The 19,931-nt window shown below is 41.9% G+C and overlaps 1 pseudogene; it reads right to left on the minus strand.

The window, feature by feature from the left end:
- Positions 1–10,446: 10,446 nt before the first annotated feature.
- Positions 10,447–10,781, minus strand: LOC117706111 (small ribosomal subunit protein eS26 pseudogene; annotated as a pseudogene).
- Positions 10,782–19,931: the final 9,150 nt, after the last annotated feature.

A 19,931-nucleotide genomic window follows, 5' to 3' on the forward strand; every position in this document is an offset into this window, starting at 1 on the left:
AGCACGGGATGGCAAGATAGCGCAGTAGGCAAAGGTGCTTGTCACCAAGTCTGGTGACCTGAGTTTGCTCCTTTAAGTTGTCCTCTGATCTCCATCTGCATATGAAATTTGTGCATGCATGTATACACACAAATAAATAAATGCAAAAAACTCATAGTGGCTAAAGCCATGCTGGTTGATGAGCCTTGCCAAGAACAGAAGTATCTTTTGGTGACATGTATGCCTTTTCAGGATTGATAGAGGCTAGCCCCCACCAAGATTTAAAAGAACTAAAAGCATTATTCTGTATGATAGAATTCTCTTTTCTGACTTGCCACAGCTTTAAGAACATCTCAAAGATGTGGCTGGTCATACCTGAAAACCAATAAAATTCTAAAAGACTTGAAATTTTTCTTCAAACAAGAAAATTGTATGCATTAACTTAAAATACAAAGATGAGTCTTGAGTCTTGTTTATAAATCCATCTGCAGTGGTAACCTGGCTGTATGTCTTGGTTTTCTTCTTTGGGCCATATTGGTATAAAAGACAATTTCACACTATTTCCCTAGAAAATAAATAAATAAATAAATAAATAAATAAATAAATAAATGGAGGCTAGTTGTTAGGGCTGGAGGGATGGCACTGCTTTTGCAGAGAACACGAGTTCAGTTCCAAGCAGTCACACTGAGTGGCTCATAAACAACTATAACTGCAGAGTCCTCTCCTGACCTGTGTGGGAACTCACACTCACATGTGTAACACCCCCCCACAACATGCACAATTTATAAATAAATTTTAAAAGGTGTAATTTTTTATTTTAAAAATATGTGTGTGTGTCTCTCTCTCTCTCTCTCTCTCTCTCTCTCTCTCTCTCTCTCTCTCTCTCTGTGTGTGTGTGTGTGTGTGTGTGTGTGTGTCTGTACATGAGTGTAGCTACTCTGGCAGGCAGAAGAGAGTGTAGAATTCCTTGGGGCTGGAGTTACAGGGTGTAAGGTGACCAACATAGATGATAGGAACTAGACTTGGGTCCTCTCCGGGAGCAGTACTCACTGTTTCTGCTCTCTATCTTCCTATTTACCTTTAAATTGATTCCATGGTCATGGCTTTCCTAGTTCTTGCCCCTTGGAAGACTGTTGATTGGTATAATCAGTTAATCTTTGCACCTTATATTTCTAACCAATATCCTTACAGAATTTGTGTTCTAGTGTACAGAAGGTTCAGACTAAACTCCTGTGATACAGGGATTACAGCCATTCCAATGACACGGGGGCCAGGTAGACCTTCTTCAACAACTATAGCAGAATAGGGAGAGCCCTGTGGTTCCTCTCAAGCTGGAACACATCCATGAACATAAAGTCAGTGGTTGTAGGACATCAGATCATCACCCTTCAGCTCCATACCCCAAAAGATTTCTGGGACCAAAGCTCTCAGAACAAATTGAAGTAGCAGGATAAGGTAGAGTGTGAGGTCCAAAGTGCATTTTACAAAGGCTGAAAAATAAGCATACAAAAAAAAAAAAGCTTACTGCCAAAGAAGCGGGCTAGATACCTCAAGACTGAGGCTAAGTAGAACAGTCTGGAGTCACTGGCACAGGTTCAATGACACTGCATTTTCTGTAGGTGACTCACTATGGACTATACATAAGAGAGCATGTATAAGAAAGTCTACACTGTACAAACGATCTCCAAACCTGCACCACGTGACAAGAATGCCCGCAACTGTCCACCTACCCCTCACCCGCCCATGTGTGTACCCATCCTTTGTGCGCTGTTGCCATTGAATTTATAAACATATCTGTGCTTTAGCCCACTTCCTCCCTCAGGAATATAACCTTTCTTCATAAATTCTTTTGGTTTGCCTGCCTCTTTCTTCGTGTCTTCATCCAATTTGCTCCAGAAAACAAATTGGAAATCCCAGTGGGTGCTCACAGAATCCTGATATTAAAATAGCAATTTTCTGCTCAACAGATATCTTGAGAGGGAGAAGGAAGCATACTATTACAGGCAGGCTTGCTGAACAGGCTGGAGCCAAAGGCAGTCTCTAACCTCCAGCAGAATGACGAATTATAGCAATCTTGGCAAGCGCCATGCTTGCAGCTGGGCTCTGCATGAGCTGTGGACTACAGAGAGCTGAAAGCTGTAATAGTCAGCAATACTTGGAGTGGAGGTATCCGGGTTGCTAATTGAAGTCAGATTCATATGTTTGGACAGTCAGCGGAGCCGAGGGCAAGAGTCTTCAGTACTCTGTTACTGAAATAAAGAGGCTAACCAGCTTAACTCCTTGAGTGGACAGGTGTCATACCTCCACATGACAAATCTAAAGTTATCCTAAATCACTGTTTCTGGTTTGCCCCAACATTGCCCTCAGAGTTAGCTGAGAGGGAAGTCTACACTGAAAAATTGCCTAAGTCATATTAGCCTGAGGACATGTCAGTTCAGGACTGTTTGATTTAGTAACTGATGCAGGAGGGCCCAGCTTACTGTGGGTGGTGCTATCCCTAGGCAGGTGGGCATGAACTGAATAATAAAGCTAGCCAGGCATGATCCTAGGAGTGAGCCAACAAGCAGCATTCCTCGTGGTTTCTGCTTCAAGTTCCTGCCTTGATTCTCTCGATGTATTGTAACCTAGCCAAACAAACCCTTTCTTCCTCTTAATTCCTCTTAGTCATGTTTGTTGCAGAAACAAAATGAAACTAGAATATCCAATTCACAGACATGTGAGAACCCTGATTCCATGACTCAAAAGAACAAATTTTTAAATTATTGTTATTATTATTATTATTATTATTATTATTATTATTATTATTATATTACTGGTTTTGTGAGACAGGATCTCACTATGTAGCCCTGTCAATCCTAGAACTTGTTACGTAAACAAGACTGGCTTCAAACTCACAGAGATTCACTTGACTACCTCCAGACTACTGGGATTAAAGGCATGTCCCCCCACATGCCTGGTGAGAACAGATCATTTAGACTGAAACGTTTTGTTTTGTTTTGTTTTGTTTTGTTTTGTTTTGTTTTTCGAGACAGGGTTTCTCTGTGTAGCCCTGGCTGTCCTGGAACTCACTCTGTAGACCAGGCTGGCCTCGAACTCAGAAATCCGCCTGTCTTGCCTCCCAAGTGCTGGGATTAAAGGCGTGCGCCACCACCGCCCGGCTTAGACTGAAGCTTTTGAAGGCATAAAAATTAGAAACAAAATTCCTGCAGGACTTCTAACTTTAAGAAATGTATCTTCTTGGTGTGTTTGACTGCATAAATTTATTGGAAAGTGTATTCTAAAGTAAACCATTTACTGTACCTGCTATATAAGGCTTCAACTATGAGTAACCAAGATCCTGATTCAACTGACCCAAGCAATAAGGGATGATTATCCGAATTACCAGTGCATCTGTAAGGTTTTTAGTGTCTAAAAGACATCAACAAGAGTTCATGAGTTTCTCTGCTTTCTACCACACTGTATCAATCACAGCTTCAGGCTGACCCTTCTAAGGACTGGAAAGAGACCTCAGTGGTTAAGATCACTGGCTACTCTTTTAGAGGATCTAGGTTCAATCCCAGCACCCACAAGGCAGCTCACAACTATCTATAACATCAGTCTCATGGAATCCAGCTCCCTTTTCTGGCCCCCTGGGCAACAAACATGCACATGGCACAAATATAAATGCAGACAAAAAAACAAAAAAAAAAACAATGCACATAAAAATTAAATACAAAAAAATTTTCCAGTATTCATTGTCATTTAGTCATCATTGGTAATAAAGTCATTTCTTCGTTTTTGATTACCTTAGGATCAAGCATGACCTCTTCCCAGAACCACACAGCCACCTACTTCTTTATAGCTCACTGACGGAGAAAGTGACTATGTCCAACTCAAACAAACAACTATCAAAGTGAATGGGGCCAGTGTACGGAGGGTGTTTTGAGGCATGGCCACATGCTCTAGCCTAGGCACACCTGCAACTCACTATGGATCCCAGACTGCAATTCCAGGTATCGTTCTCTCTCGGGGTTTTATTGTTGTGAAGAAACACCATGGCCAAGGCAACTCTTATAAAGGCAAAAATTGGGGCTGGTTTACAGTTTCAGAGGTTTAGTTCAGTATCATCATGGTGGGAAGCACAGCAATGTGCAGGCAGACATGGTGCTGGAGGAGCTGAGGCATCCAGGAGACTCTCTTCTTGTAAGCAGCCAGGAGGATGCTCTCTTCTGCACTGGGCAGAGCTTGAGCACTAGGAGGAGACCTCAAATTCTGCCCCTACAGGGACACACTTCCTCTAAAAAGGCCACACCTCCTACTAGTGCCACTTCCCATGGGCCAAGAATATTCAAACCACCACACCCTCTACTTCCTCCTCCTCCCCGTTGTTGAGATTATAGATATGAACCGCCACCGCTGACTAAGATTCACCCTTAAACCATCCTTGTAAATTTTTATTAGCAGGGCTCATCTTTTCAGAGAGAATTCCTAGTACACTGCAGTAAAACCATATCCTTTGGACAGAGAATCTGTGTTTTCATTTTAAATAGGTGATGTTGGCACAGATGAAAAATGGAAGGACAGGGTCTTTACTGACTGTGACTGTGGTTCTAGGTTAGTCTAGGGATGCAGGATTCACAAAGTGAAGTTGGAGAAGGAGAACTGAAGTTTAAGAACTTGCAGGTGAACAGGGAACATTGCATTTGAAAAGAAGTGGAACCACCCAAGCCCTAGATGCACCACCATTAGTAAATTCCCCAACTTCCAAAGAAGGATTTCACTGTGTGGAATCATGTGGATGGAACAGAGTGAAATGATTTTGCATAATTCTTAGCTTCTACAGTAATGGAGTAGTGTGGTAATGCTACAGGTTTGTGCTGTGTGACAAAACTTTTCCTGGGGGCATGCAACACATATCTACTCAAGCTATATAGGGAACCCACAACAGACCAAAGTACAGATACCACTGTAGGGCAAAAGGTCCAAGCTCAGTTCAAGTTTGAAAGCTCACCAAAACCTACCAATGCCTGAGATAAAAACCATCAGTCCTTGAGCTTGAAAACCCAGCAATCCCTGAGCTCAAAATCCCACCAATCCCTGGGTCTGCATTGAGATCCCAATCCCTACTCTGGAAATCTTCACCTTGGAAAACTCTGCCCCCTAAAACCCTATATAAATCCTGCCTGTCAGTTTCCTGCTGCTTCTCATCCAAGCAGAGGCAGCCACCCTCTTGTGTCTCTCCCAATTCATCTCTTGTGTGAGGTTTGTTGTGCAGTGTGACTTTGTGGTATTCCCTGGTTCCCCACTGCTAGGATACCTTTCCCCTCAGAGCTGCAACACTTCCACTGGGGAAACGTTTCCCCCTTAGAGCTACACCACCAAAGTCCAATGTGAACCAATGAGTTTTCCTGGGGTTACTTACAGGAATATTGGTTAAGGGTTACTTACAGGAGCCGAAATGACTCAAAGACAGTTGCATCACCAAGGCCCACCCCAGCATGTCTAACAGTTCACAAAATTGGGAAACCTGGAACAAGCTCAAAAGGTTGCAGAGTGTCCTTTCCAAAGGGCTCTAGTCTTGACCTATTCCAGGCAGCTCAGCTGGTTTCTGCTTCTTCCAGGCAGCTAGGCTGGTCTTGGAGTCTTCTTTGCAGTTTTTCTCCTCTCAGAATACTCTTGGTTACCTTCCTTCATCTGAGAGAGACTCTCAGCTTTTAATGCTTACTCTGCTAGGGAGAGGGAGAGACCTAATGAGTCTGCTCAGTTTTAGGGACTTCCTAAAACTTTTTTGAGTTGTTTACCTACATTCCAGATAAACAAAATAGGAAACTATTATACAATAGTGTACCAGAAAAATTCTGAAGACTAGAGGCTTAGTGTCTTAGTTAGGGTTTTACTGCTGTGAAGAGACAGCATAATCATGGTAATTCTTACTAAAAACAAAACAAAGCAAAAAAAAAAAAAAAAACCATTTAATTGGAGTAACTTACAGTTTCAAAGGTTTAGTCTATTATCATCATGGCAGGAAGCGTGGCAGTGTGCATGCAGACACGGTGCTGAAGAAGGAGCTGAGAGTTCTACATCGTTATCTGCAAGCAGCAGGAGACTGTGTCCACACTGGGCATGGACATAGCTTGAGCTTAGCCTGAGCATCAGAGACCTCAAAGCCTGCCCCACAGTGGCATACTGTTTCCAACAAGGCCACATCTACTCGAACAAGGCCACCCCTCCTAATAGTTCCACTTCAAGTGGGTCAAATATTCAAACACATGAGTCTATGGGGCCATTCCTACTCAGACCACCACACTTAGCCTGTAAAGTGTCTGCTGCACAAACATGGGGACCCTAGTTCAGATCCCCAGCATGCATTTTAAAAGCAGGGCATACTCATATACATCAGTAACTTCAGCACAAGGAGGCAGAGATAGGCAGATGCCCAAAGCTGACTGGTCAGGCAGTCTAGTCAATCTGTGAGCGCTGGGTTCTTCAAGAGACCCTATCTCAAAAGATAAAGTAAAAAGTGATCAGTGAAGACAGCTGACATCCACTTTGGCCTCTATATACACACATACATAAAATGCACTCACACGCTCACGCGCACACACACATATATACTGGTGCTAGTATGTCACACACACACAGACACACACACACACACACACACACACACACACACACACACACACACACACACACGCTGGTGCTAGTATGTGACTAGACTAGGGTGATACACTGAGCATTCCAGGCTCCTAGCAGCCTTGCCAACAAAAGGAGGCAGGCAGCAGTAACAAAGAGGAAGTATTAGAACTTCTCTAACACTGGAGGGCCTTCCAGAAGCTTCCTGTCTGCCTCCTTCCTTCCCCAGCCCATGAGGTGTGGTTTCCGGAGCTTCACCAATGTCTAGAATCAGTCTTTCCTCTTCTGTTTCTGCCACTCCCTCTGCATGCTTTATAGCAACAGAGAGCAAGGGATTCCATGGCCATCCCAGAGCTGCCCAACTGGATAGTCTTGTGCTCCTACAAGGGTCAAGGATTCCATCAGGGGTGAGACCTTGCTGCTCTCTGCATGAGGAATGAACTGAAGGGGAAGCTTGGAGAGTTGGACAGGAAGCCAGTTGTGCAGTTGTCTGGGCTCTTCCTACCACAAAGCAAGAGTACTGCAGTGGTCTTCCAGTGCAGTTTTCCTATGCCAGTATTCCCTTCACCCCAGTCTGTTACATTTCAAGGTCTTAGATACTTTTGTTTTTAAGGAGAAAGGATGAAAGCCTTAAGACATTTGCAAGATCCTATTCTTGGCACTGTATCACATTCTGGGGGAGGATGACCGTGGAGACAGGGTGGGGTGAGTTCAAAACGTTTCTAACATGTTCTGGCTCTGGGCCCAACATTGTTGAAGACTGCTCAGAGGAGACCCAGAGCACTTGGATTTGGGGCTTTAAGACTATCTTTGTTTAGATGTTCAAATTTGTTTAAATAGTTTCTCCAACAGAAACAAGGAAAGAACTTGAATAGAATTTTGCCCCCACAAAACAAATCCTTTCCCAAGCCTGGCCAACCAATTTACTCCAGCATGGTATTCTTATCTTTATTGAATGTTTATCCAAACAAGTAAAAGATGCAAAGTTCAGCTGAGATTTGTATCCTCTGGGTTTTTAACAGGAACTAGCAATTATCATTTTGTTTGCTGATACATTTTAAGTCTTGCATGTATCTTATCTCTTCTTCTTTTTAATGATCCTTTTGGGGGAAGGGAACAGGCTAAGTCCAGTATAAAGTCCAGGCTAGCTTCAAGCTTGGAGTCTTCCTGCATCAGCCTTCCACATGCTGGGATTGCACCCTGACCTCTGGTCTGGCTTTTGAAAGCCCTTTACCTTACATATGTGTTTCTCAAGCACCAGCAAGTAGTTGGAGGCTCAGTTGTCTGAGGAAGCTGTAGGGCAGGGATTCTTTTCTTTCTTTCTTTCTTTCTTTCTTTCTTTCTTTCTTTCTTTCTTTCTTTCAACAATTTATTTCATTTTATGTGTATTGGTGTTTGGTCTGCATGTATGTCTGTGAGATGTCAGATTCTGGAGTTACAGACACTGTTGAGCTGCCATATGGGTGCTGGGAATTGAACCCGGGTCCTCTGGAAGAGCAGTCAGTGCTCTTAACCACTGAGCCATCTCTCGAGCCCAAAAGCAGGGATTCTTAAACTTTCCTACATGCAAGCCTTTTCATTTGAGAAATTTTTACATGAATCTGGACATACAGGTAGATAAAATAGTAATACATGTCAAACATTTACTGATAATGAATCATAATTCATTTTAAAGTGATGCTTTGGTATTGTCACCACTTATTAAAGAAAAAAAACAAATTTGCATGTTAATGAGATAATATGCATATTTATACATAAAGAATTAAATCTTGGGTAAATATTTAATATTGTGGGCTATAGTATTTTTTATTATTTTTAAATTTTCAGAATTGATTGATTTTGACTTTATAATGCTAAGAAAACTGATTTAAATAAATACCTAGCAGACAGTGACAATGGTATATTTACTGCATTTTCAGAAATGGTTGGAAATTCATTGCATGATTGCTAGAGTTCATTGCATGTTTTTTCTTAAGAAAGTTAACTCAGCAATTCAAACAGCAATTTTTGAAACCAACCATTTCAGCATAATGAACCCCAGAGTTGTATGGGTTTGACATTTACGTGCTGAGGCGTAATAGTCAGATAACATTAAAAGTCTTTGTCTTCTGAAATGAGACCACTGTGTTGCTAGGCAAGCAGAGAACTATAGGGGAAGCTCTGTAGTTCATAACACACAATAGCCTTAGCTCTGGGCCCAAGCACTCACTGGACGCTCCTTAGTGTTGCCAGCATGACACATACACAGTACAAAGTGCTCAAATCTTTTATTGTTGCCAAACATTGGGTGATCGCCAGCTCAAGAAGCTGTGGTTTTAAATTTAAGAGCTGATGAGACACAGAGCTGGGATTTACGGGTAGGTGTCTGCTTCCAGCCTGGCAGTGTGCTCTGCTGAGGGTTTATTTGCTGAGGGGCTCTGGAAGGGAAAAGACTGTTTCATAGTGTTTGTGGTTCCCGTGATATCAATATCCCCACCATTGCTAATCTCAAGCTACCAACATGATTGCACTGAACAGACTTGTGAGGAAATGAACCAAATCTATTCTTTCTGGCATTAGCTCCCCAAGCTCACCTTGTATGTGCTAATGCCATCAAATACTCTGAGGAGCCTGGCACACTTGTCTTGTCACCTGACCCTCTGTTCTCTGGTACAGTCACTCCCACAGAGGTCCATCCCAGAATATCCATAGTGAGAACCCAGCCAGGCACTACCCTGGAGGTTTACATGGTGGGTCTAACTCGACTTGCCCATAACCATTTCAAGGAGACACTACTAATTTTCCTTACTTCATTAAAAGGGAATTTAGAGGTCCGGAGAGTTTAAATGGTTCGGTGAAGGTCACACAGAATACAAGTGAAGTGTGTCTAGACTAAGGCTAGACCAGACTCTTGCACCTTGCAGGTGACCTTTAAAGAAGGCAATGAGAAGTTAATGAAGACCGCAAAGAAGCAGTTTTAGTCAAGTGCTATGGGACAGATGTTGTTTTCCCTATATGATAACAAATATTGGTTACCTGTACTGGTGATAGCAAGCATTATAAACATCAGGATATTGGCTCTGTTTACATTTTTTTTTTTCAAATCTGAACTTTCCATGGATGTGGTGGTATACACCATTAATCCCAGCACTTGGGAGGGAAAGTCAAGTAGATCCCTGAGTTTGAGGCCATTGTGATCTACAGAGTAAGTTCTAAGACAGCCAGGGCTACACTGAGAAACCCTGTCTCAACAAAAGCCAAACCAAAATCAAAACCTAACCAAAACTCAAAATCAAACAAAATTTTAGACATTTTAATAAAGCAGTTCTGATGGAGAAACAGTTGTCTAGAACTGAGCCCACAGTCAGCTACCAAAAGTTTCATCTCTGAAAATATGTAATTTTGAGTCTGATGGTTAAAAAAGATGATAACTGAATTTATTATTTCTTAATTAATTAATTTTGAGACAGGGCTTCACTATGTAGCACTGGCTGTCCTGGAACTCACTATATAGATCACACTGACCTCAAACTCACAGAAATCCCCCTGCCTTTGCTTCTAACTGCTGGGATTAAAAGTATGCACTAGCATATCCAGTTTGTGATAACCAATTTTTGAAAAATATTTTTAGATTTATTTATCTTATTTTATGTGTATGAATGTTTTGCCTGTATGTGCATCACATGTGTGCTGGGTCCTGTGGGAGCCCAGAAGGGGGAGTCTAACCCACGGAAACTGGAGTTAGGGATGTTCTAAAACCAAAAGTGTTTTGTTTTTGTTTTGGTTTGGTTTTGTTTTGTTTTTTTTGTAGAACTTCCGTTTTATTTTTCCCAAAGCATCTTTCCTTCTGCCCTTATGAAAGAAACCACCTCTTTACATGGGCTTTGGTCAAGGTCGTGGTACAGGGCCAGCAGGTCTGAATCGTGGTGAGGGTGTTCGGTGTTTCCAGGCTTCATGAGATCGATTCCTGACGACCTTGCTATAAATGGCACAGCTCACACAGCAATGCAGCTTGACTTAAGCTTGGGAAGCATGTAAGCGTTGAAGACGCTTGCTTCAGATATGTCCCTGACAGCAGCAGCTTCTACAATGTTCCGAATGACAAACTTCTTAATGGCCTTATCCTTGGGCACGCACCAGGCTCAGTTCGTGCTGCAAATTGACTGCACATGACTGCGGCCCTTTTTGGCATGATTGTTGTTTCTTCTTTTTTTTGGTCATCTTGGAGCCAAGACTCGAAAGAGGACCACAAGTTTTCTTAACTGCTGAGCCACCTCCCCAGCCCCTACAGCTAATTTTTAAACAAAATTCATGGGCCTTAAAAGCATGTCTAGGGGCTGGGGAGATAGTTAAAACAATCTCCCCCCAACCAATAACTAAATAAATAAGAAAAAGAAAGGAAGGGAGGAAAGCAGGCAGGCATTCAGGCAGGCAGGCAGGCAGACAGACAGACAGACAGACAGACAGGTGTGATGGCCTGTGACTGAAGTTCCAGTACAGAAAAGATAGACCTTGGGGACTCATTGGCAGCCAGCAAGGCTATGAACTCTAGACCAGTGAGAGATCCTTTCTCGGGAGGGGTGTGGAGTTGGGAGGCAGGCTGGCAGTCAGGCACACATACAGTCACCACTCCCCCCCCCACACACACACACACAAAGACAAGGAAGGAAAGGCATGCCTGCAGTTTACAATAGAGGTGTGATGGTGCATTCCTGTAGCCACAGAACTTCAGAGGCTAAAGATGAGAGATAGAGTTTGAGGCTAGCCTAGGCTATATAGCAAGACCTTGTTTGTTTGTTTGTTTGTTTGTTAAAAAACAAGGGTGGGGAGGAAATGTGTCAACTAGTTGTTCCCACAGCACTGAGAGGCCCTGAGCTGCTCATGGGTCTGGCACTCCTGTCCCTCTTCAGCCTTTGATCAAGTTGTTTCTTCTGTTTCTTTGGCTTTTTGATTTCTTCTGACTTTACAAGTTTCAAAAGATGGACTAAATATTATTGCTCAGGCCTCTCTGAGGGTTCCTCACCTAGCATGGAATTGGGTGCACTCAGAAACAGGCCAGAGGAAGTCTTTCCCCTTTATAGCTTCACAGAAACCACAAGAACGCTTAGGTTAAGAACTACTGTTCAAGAAATCAAATCCTCCTCATTCTGCTCTGACCAGAAAGAATGCTGAGAAAGAAGAGCCTGGTTCTGCTTCCCTGTGGATGTGATAGAGTCTGAGACTTGCAAAAGACCTTAAGTCGCACACTTGTGTAAGAATTCCTTGGGTGCACTTACTATAAACAAAGGGTCCTTGGCACGGACAGAAGGCTGAACAGCTGCAGCTGCAAGAGATTTGCTTAGACAACCAAAAACATTAAATACTCTTGAGACAGGACAGAGAGAGAGAGAGAGAGAGAGAGAGAGAGAGAGAGAGAGAGAGAGAGAGAGAGAGAGAGAGGAAGAGGAAGAAGGAGGAAGAGGAGGAGGAGGAGAAAGAGGAGGAGGAGGAGGAGGGAGGGAGGAGGAAGGGAGGGAGGATGTCCATTTTCTTTCTACATCTGTTAGCCCTTCTAGGATTAAGTTTGCCTATCTATGGCTAAAAGGAACATTAAGCATGACTGGATTTTCCCTTTATTTCTTTCAAGTTAAGTAAACACCAGGGTCTGAGGTTAAGTCACTAGACATAAATCAAATAAATAAAAAAGAGGACACTGGTGGGACTTGATCTCCCCTGAGAATATTATACAAGCTAGTGGGAGTGACTGATGCAGAAAGAATTGCTTTTTAATGAGATTATTGTGGGTCCACATTGGAATCAGCTTGCTCAGTGTGGAAAGCCCAGGGAAGCAATAACAGAGTCGTATTTCTTGGTCGTCTTGTTCGCTCTCATGGTGCTTCAGCTATCCAGACCGAGTTTCCTGAGGCATCACCATGAAATCAACTGGACCTTGTTTCATGTCTCTGCAGAATTCAATTAATCACACGTTACTAAAATAACTGCCACATGCTCAAAGCATGAAATGTGTGATTTCATCATTTAGTAGCACAATAAATGTACAATTAACTGTGCCTATCTCTGCGTACAAGGAACCTTTTAAAATGTGACTGGATTTTCTCTTTATTTCTTTCAAGTTAAGCAAACACAGAGGTCTAAAGTTAAGATTACTAGACTATTCTTGTAGATTTAACCCCAAATTTTACTAGTATATGCTATTATTTTGGAACGTGGAACTGTCAAATTTTGACTTTTTAACTTAAAAATAGTAAATTTATGTTCTACTAGAAAATGGGATTATCACAAAGTCACCAGAGGAAAAAAATAGGTTGAATCTCTATGTTCTAATATAAAAAGTTATATGAGATTATTATGAAATGATCTTAAATGTTCTCAAGTAGTATATACAAAATGCCAGCATTAAAGAAAATACTTTTATAAGAAGTATATGCTACTGGGCCTAGAGTGAGGGCTCAGTGGTTAAGGGCACTTACTGTTCCTCCACAGAACCTAATTTCAGTTCCCAGCGGCCACATGGCAGCCCACTACTGTCTGTACCTTTAGTTTTGAGTGGTCTAACTTCCTCTTCTGATCTCCAGGTACACACATAAATACATGCGAGCAAAACAATTATACATGTAAACATAAATAGATAAATAAATAAATAAATAAACTCGTTCAAAAAGTATATGTTAGCATATAAAAAACCAGAGAATCTGTTAACAGTAGCTATAACCAGAAACTAAAGTGGTTATGGAAAATTTATATTTTCTATAAAATATTTCTATAGCATATTTTCATTGAGTTATTGTCTTGGTTTTTGTTTGTTTGTTTGTTTGTTTGGCTGGTTGGTTGTTTTGGTTTTTTTTGTTTTTGTTTTTGTTTTTGAGTTAGGATTTCTTTGTGCAGACCTGGCTGTTCTAGAAATAGCTCTGTAGACCAGGCTGGCCTCCAACTCAAAAAGATATACCTGCCTCTGCTTCTGGAGTGCTGAGATTAAAGAAGTGTACCACCACTACCTGGCTTTTATTTGTTTATTTAAGAAAGTGTCTCCTGAGCCAGTATGAACTCACTATTCAGCCCATGCTGGATTCAAACTCTTAATTCTTGGATCTCAGCTTCCCGAGTGCTGGTATTAAAGGCATGTGTTACCAATCTTGGCAATACATTATCTTTTTATTTTTAATAACAAGCTTGTATCATCTCTGAAATAAAATAATCATTATGTCAAACATCTGGATGTAGAGATAACAGTCATATAGTCTCAACATTAAATAATGATTAATTATTACAATTAGAACAATACAAGTTAAAATCACAATGTAATCCTGTCCCATACCAATCATCCAGATTGCACGACTGCGGGAAGATAAAGCAGTGAACACAGCAAATGCTGGAGCAGATGCAGCAAGAGCAAATCATTTACACACTACTGGAGGCGGCAAGCAGTACAGCCACTCGGGTTTGCAAGTGTTGTCAGTAAGCTAACCATAAACTTAGTAAAAAATAAAAAAAATAAAAATAAAAAAAACAGCAACTCCACTTCTAGGAAAAGGCAGACACTTATTTTCATACAAAAATCACACACAAATATTTGTAGCTGATTTATTCACAACCATTGGCATCTGGAAGCCGCTCTTGTCCTTCAACTCGTGAATGAGTGGATAGCTGTGACACTCCGGTGCGGTGCAACACTTGGCTGCAATAAAGTCAAATGCGCCATGCATATTTGCAACTCTACGAATGAAGGCCAAAGGCATGGTGCTAAGTGAAAGAAGTCAGACGTCAAAGACTCTATCTTCCCATTTACATGATGTGGTAAAAGCAACACTGATGGAGGGTTGGGGAACAGTCTGATGGCGGAGTACGAGGAAAGCGGAAGCCCTAGAGAAGTCATTAGGGATGAACCTGTCTGTGTCTCTTGACTGCAGTACTGCTCACATGTCTCTAAGCATCTGTCACTCTTGGAGATCTGTGCATCAAAATGAATATGACTGTATGTCAATCTAAAAATACTGTTTCAAAAAACGAAACATGCTATCAGAATATACTCAATTCATGTTTTCTTTTTAGAAATCTCTTCACAAGTGAGCTTTTGTTCTGTCATGCTGAGAATGGGATCCAAGGCCACGTGCATGCTGGGAAAGCTCTGCTGACCTGCTACATCGCCAGGCTCCTCACACCTCTGAACCTATCCCATGGCCTTGCTATGTCCAGTCAAGCGAAGCAGCCTTGAAACTGGATTGCTCTACTGAAACCAGAAGGATGGTCGAACTGTGATATTCTTGTTTCTTGAGGGAAGTCTGAGAGTTCACAGTTACAGTTCGGAAAACTCCATACAATTGCAGAATGGGTGAGGCAGAGATCAACACTTCATCAGAGAAGCCAGTCATCGTGAGCACACCCCACATTGTGGATAGTGTATGCCAAGTCTTAACAGCAACCCCTTTCATACCGGAAGAACCCCTTGCCTTGTTCATAGGTTAGTCAGATACTAAGTCAGATTGTCCAGTCATGTCTGACTTAAGTTCCCCAACTTCTTCCATGTACAAACACTGAATAAACAGGTGCTTTACAGCCAGGCAAGGTGCCTCTTGTCTGACAGGTTTCTGGACTGAATTCAGTGTATCTGCTTAAGCTCAGACATGTAACCCTACACTAGGCAGTATTAGAGTATCTGAGGATGATCTCCTCAGTTGTAAGCACTGTAAAGCTAACACTATTGTGTACATACACACACACACACACACTATATATATATATATACACACATATATATGATAACACATTATTATTATTATTCATTATTATTATCGTTATTATTTAGTAAAATAAAACCCTTGTTTTGGGTTGCTTTCCCTTTAAGTTTATGTGGAGAATAGAGGAACAGTAAGAATGAAGCCAGAGCAAGAAAAAGGGGGGAGGTGGAAGGGATCCTAGGTAACAATACAGAAGCAAGGAAAACAGAGAATAGGGAGGGGCCCCGAGGTCAGAGGGATGCAAACCAGACTGAAGCTGCAAAGCTAAACTTCTCTTTGTCACATCCATTTTTTCAGACTCTCTAAGGAAGAACCCTACTCTATACATATGGACTATTAAAGAGTCAGGCCTGAGAAATCAGGCCTCGCAAATAAGAGGCCCAAACAAGCTGCTCTGTGTAAATAAGCCTGCATAATGATTATGGTATATACTAGATTTTCTTAATGAAGTGGCCATTTCACATAACCTCTCACTCAAGGTCCAAGACAATAGGAACTATGGTTCCCAGGTGCTTCCTATTGTTCATGGTCTACCCTTGTAATAGACCACCTCTTTCTTCCTGCCAGGAGCCCAGCAGTTTGGAAGCTCCTGTTTTGCCCCTTTGAGTCTGTAATTGTTTACCATGGCTGCCAAAGGCTTCAAAAGGAGGTCTTTGTAAAGAACCACCATTCCAATGCATCAACTACAGCCACTGACTACCTGGGTGGCTCTGAGCCTGTCACCTGACCTCCCCACTAGGTTGCTGATGCAGATCTCTCTACAGTGTTGGAATGGATTATATAAAATAATACACATGAAAGTGTACATTAGAAATCATTAACTTGCCTAGCAGTGGTGGCTCACAACTTTAATTTCAACACTCAGGAGGCAGAGGCAGGTGGATCTTTGTTAGTTCAAGTCCAGCCTGGTCTACAGAGAGAGTTCTAGGATAGTCAGGGCTACACAGAGAGACCCTGAAAAAGGAAAAGAAATCACTAACACAGGGCTGGAGAGGTAATTCAGTAGTCAAGATCACTTACTGCTCTTGTAAAGCACAGGGGTTGGTTTCCCAGTACCTATATACACATGGCAGCCCATGCTTCTCTGTAACCACAGTTCCAGGGGATAGAATACTCTGTCTCTTCCGGCCTCCAAGGCCTCCAGGATTAAATGTGGTATACAGATATACATGCAGGCTAAAGACTCATACGTATAAAATAAAAAGTAAAGTCATAAATCACAAACTTCTCTGCCAATGCAAGGACTATGATAATTTCACAAGATTTTGAACTAAAATCTTTAGCAGAAGTATGTCTAAAGTGAGACAGCTGCTTCTGGGATGTGCTGAAACACTTTGACTCTTAGAAAGTGATTCTATCAAATGTGCCCACCTATGACGTTTTGCCAACTTTAACTCTCTCTATTTCTCCAGATACTCTGAAAGAGCAGAAACCACCTGACCCCACACTGACCCTGCCTTCTGTTCTTCATAATGGTCACAGACTGGCCTCTGTCCTTTCTTCTCCCAGGCTGTACAATTATTATTTGAAATAGACATGTGGGGGTCTGAATATTTGGCCCAAGGGACATGGCACTATTAGGAGGTGTAGCCTGAGCTATACTAGGATGTAAAGCTCCCAGTTACTGTTCCAGCACTGTTTCCTGTTTGCTTCTGTTTGCCACGAGGATACGTATTGATTTTCTAAAACTGTAAGCAAGCCCCCAATTAAATGTTTTCTTTTACAAGAGTTGCTTTAGTTGTGGTGTCTCCTCATAGCAATAGAATAGTGACTAAGACAGGATTTATTTGACTTACAATTTCAGGTAACAGTCCATCATTGCAGGAAAATCATAGAGGTAGGAATTTGAAGCAGATGGTTGGAAAATATCCACAGTCAAGAGTAAAGAGAACATACATGCATGGATCCTTACTTGGAAGCTTTCTTTGCTTCTATATATAGTTTAGGGCCCAGCCTTGGGAATGGTGCTGCTCACAGTGGCTGGGACTTCCTACTAAGCATTCAAACATATGAGCCTATGGGAGTCATTCTCATTCAAACCACCACAATCCCTTCTTCCCTAAATTGCCCTTTGGCAGCATATGTTATGACAGTAATGCAAATAAGACTAGAACAGAAATTGGTAGCAAGAGTAAGATAGTTGCTGGGTGCTGAGATTTAAAAAAAAATAATAATAATCAAGATACCCACCACCTCCAAAATATGCCTGTAATTCATCATGATCTAAATAATTCTTAATCAAGACTGTCTTCCCAGGTGATTCTATGTTGTGAAAAACTGACAGTCAAAATAGCCAACACAATGACCAAAACAAAAAGGAAAGCAGCCTTGGAACACAGCCCCCTTTTTAATCACTGAGAAGGTGAGAACTCACTACTTAGCCCAGGATAACCTTGACAATAGTATTTCAGTAGGAAGAGACGTGCAGAGTGTGTGACATGAACAGTCTACCACCAGCGAGTGATACCATCCGTATCAGTGGAACCAGGCTCTGTGGGGTTTGGGGTGCTTCAATGCCGCTCTTCATTTAGTATTTTAGATTGTGGTGTAATGTCTGGTGCTCATGCTTGGAGGAATTCTGAGAATTCTGAACTTTGCAGTCATTCTGGATGGCTTACAACCCTGTTTCCTGCTGCCGGATTAATGAGAAATAGCTATGTTTATGAGTGAGGTCGCTTTTGAGGCCATTCAGATTCTCGTTTAGCTACTGCTGGCTGTTTAGCTGAGCAAGCCACCTAAAATTTCCAAATCTCAATTTTCTTATCCATAAGATGCAATGAAGATTGCAAATTCATTGCAAAGTTTATTATGTAATAAATTTTTAACTAACTATGACAACATCATCAACAAATCTAGATTGCAGGCTTTTAACGTGCATGTTGTCAGATTTCCTCAGGCTACAGAATTTATTTAAAGTCTTCTAATTCTAAGAAGTATGTCCAGTTGAGAGAGCATAATTCCAACTTCATGAAAATAGGGGACACAAGAACATTCCTTTACAGGCTGGCAGAATTGGAGGTTCAGCTGATGCCCATGTTTTTGAGGGAGGTCACTGGCCAGATAGCTTGGGCTTGGATTTGGTTTTCACTCTTGCTGAGTGGGTTCTTATAAGTCAGGTAATCCCTCTCCACTCCATTTCTTTGTCTGAAAATGGGGCATATTCACTGGATGGACAAAACAGTGGAAAGAGTCCCCAGCCTGAGCCCTCCTCGTTGTAGATGGCTCAGTTAAGGCTTGCTATTGTTATTACTGGCTTCAGGAACATTGTTCTGACTCAAGTATCAATTTCTAGAGGAAGTGCTGGTGGCCAACAGATCACATGCAACAGAAACAGGTGGTTTGATTTGGTGAAAAGCAGGGCATATCTAGGAAAACGGTACAAAGAAAGCCAAAGACAACTGGAAACATGGCTGCTTTCATTACCCAAAGGAGATAGCTCACACTGATGTTACTTTTGGGCCACCACCCAACTCATCAGAAGTCCACCAGCCCTTATTTACAGAACACTGGGTTAGGGCAGCTATGAAAGTTAAAGGAAGTGGAAAGTAGAACCTCCGAGAAACATTCTGTCTTGAGGACATAGAGACTGATACAATGTAATTAAGTATAATTTGTGTGTGGGTTTGCCTGTTGGTTTTTTTTTTTTTTAACCCCAGTCCCATTTATTTCTAGTAACAATCAAGAATGTAACAAGAATGCAAAGAATCAGGGAGTGGATTATCCAGGAAAAAGTGTGGGAGTTAGGAAAGCCTTCCTAGTAGTATTTTTTCCTATTCATGTCAGCAAGGGTTTACCGAACAGCCCTGTGTACCGGGTCTGTGCTGTGAAAAATAAGATAAAGAGATACCATGTGTCTCTGACCAGGCAGAGTCAGCAAGGAATCATTTGTAAAGCTTTCTCTTGCCCTATGAGCAGAGAAACAAGCATTCTTAAGTGGTGGCGTAAGGTAGATAAGAGCACAGGAGAGAGATGGGGGGGAGGGGGGAGAGACAGAGAGACAGGGAGAGACAGAGACAGACAGAGAGACAGAGACAGAGAAACAGTCAGAGACAAAGTGAGTCAAAGGTGTACCATTACGTGAAAACTACATTCCAAGCCCTGTAGCCTGTAGAAATGACAGACTTAACTAGAGAAATGGATAGTTTAGGTGAAAGGCTAAGGCAGATATGCCCATGTATTAGGCATGCAGAAAGAGCAGGTTCTTTGTAACGTCTGCAGGTGGGTTGGCAAGAAGCAGCATCCACTGAGGTGTACCAGGGTCCAGCTGTTTTTGTGGATGAGGTACTAGATAGAAACAGTTCAGTATTCTGAGGCTGTAAGGCTGGAAAGAACTGAATATAACAGATGAGATACAGAACTGAAGGATAGCATCAGCTTTCCGGGAAGGTGGGGAAGCTCTACCCAAGCATGCAAGACAGAGATATGTCATAGACTTGTTTAAATTTTATGGACAGCACAAGTTTAGGGGTAGAGTGTATTAGTAAGACATGGGAATTTCTACATGTAAGAGTAGCTTAAGCCAGCAGGGGTGTGTTTTCTCTCAAGGCAAGGGAAGGGGTGGTGACAGGCAGTCAGTGACTGAGTCAGATACTATGCTCTCTGAAGTTTAGCATTGTCATGCTT

This window comes from Arvicanthis niloticus, chromosome 3, assembly GCF_011762505.2.
Source record: "Arvicanthis niloticus isolate mArvNil1 chromosome 3, mArvNil1.pat.X, whole genome shotgun sequence".
NCBI classification, from domain to species: Eukaryota; Metazoa; Chordata; class Mammalia; order Rodentia; family Muridae; genus Arvicanthis; species Arvicanthis niloticus.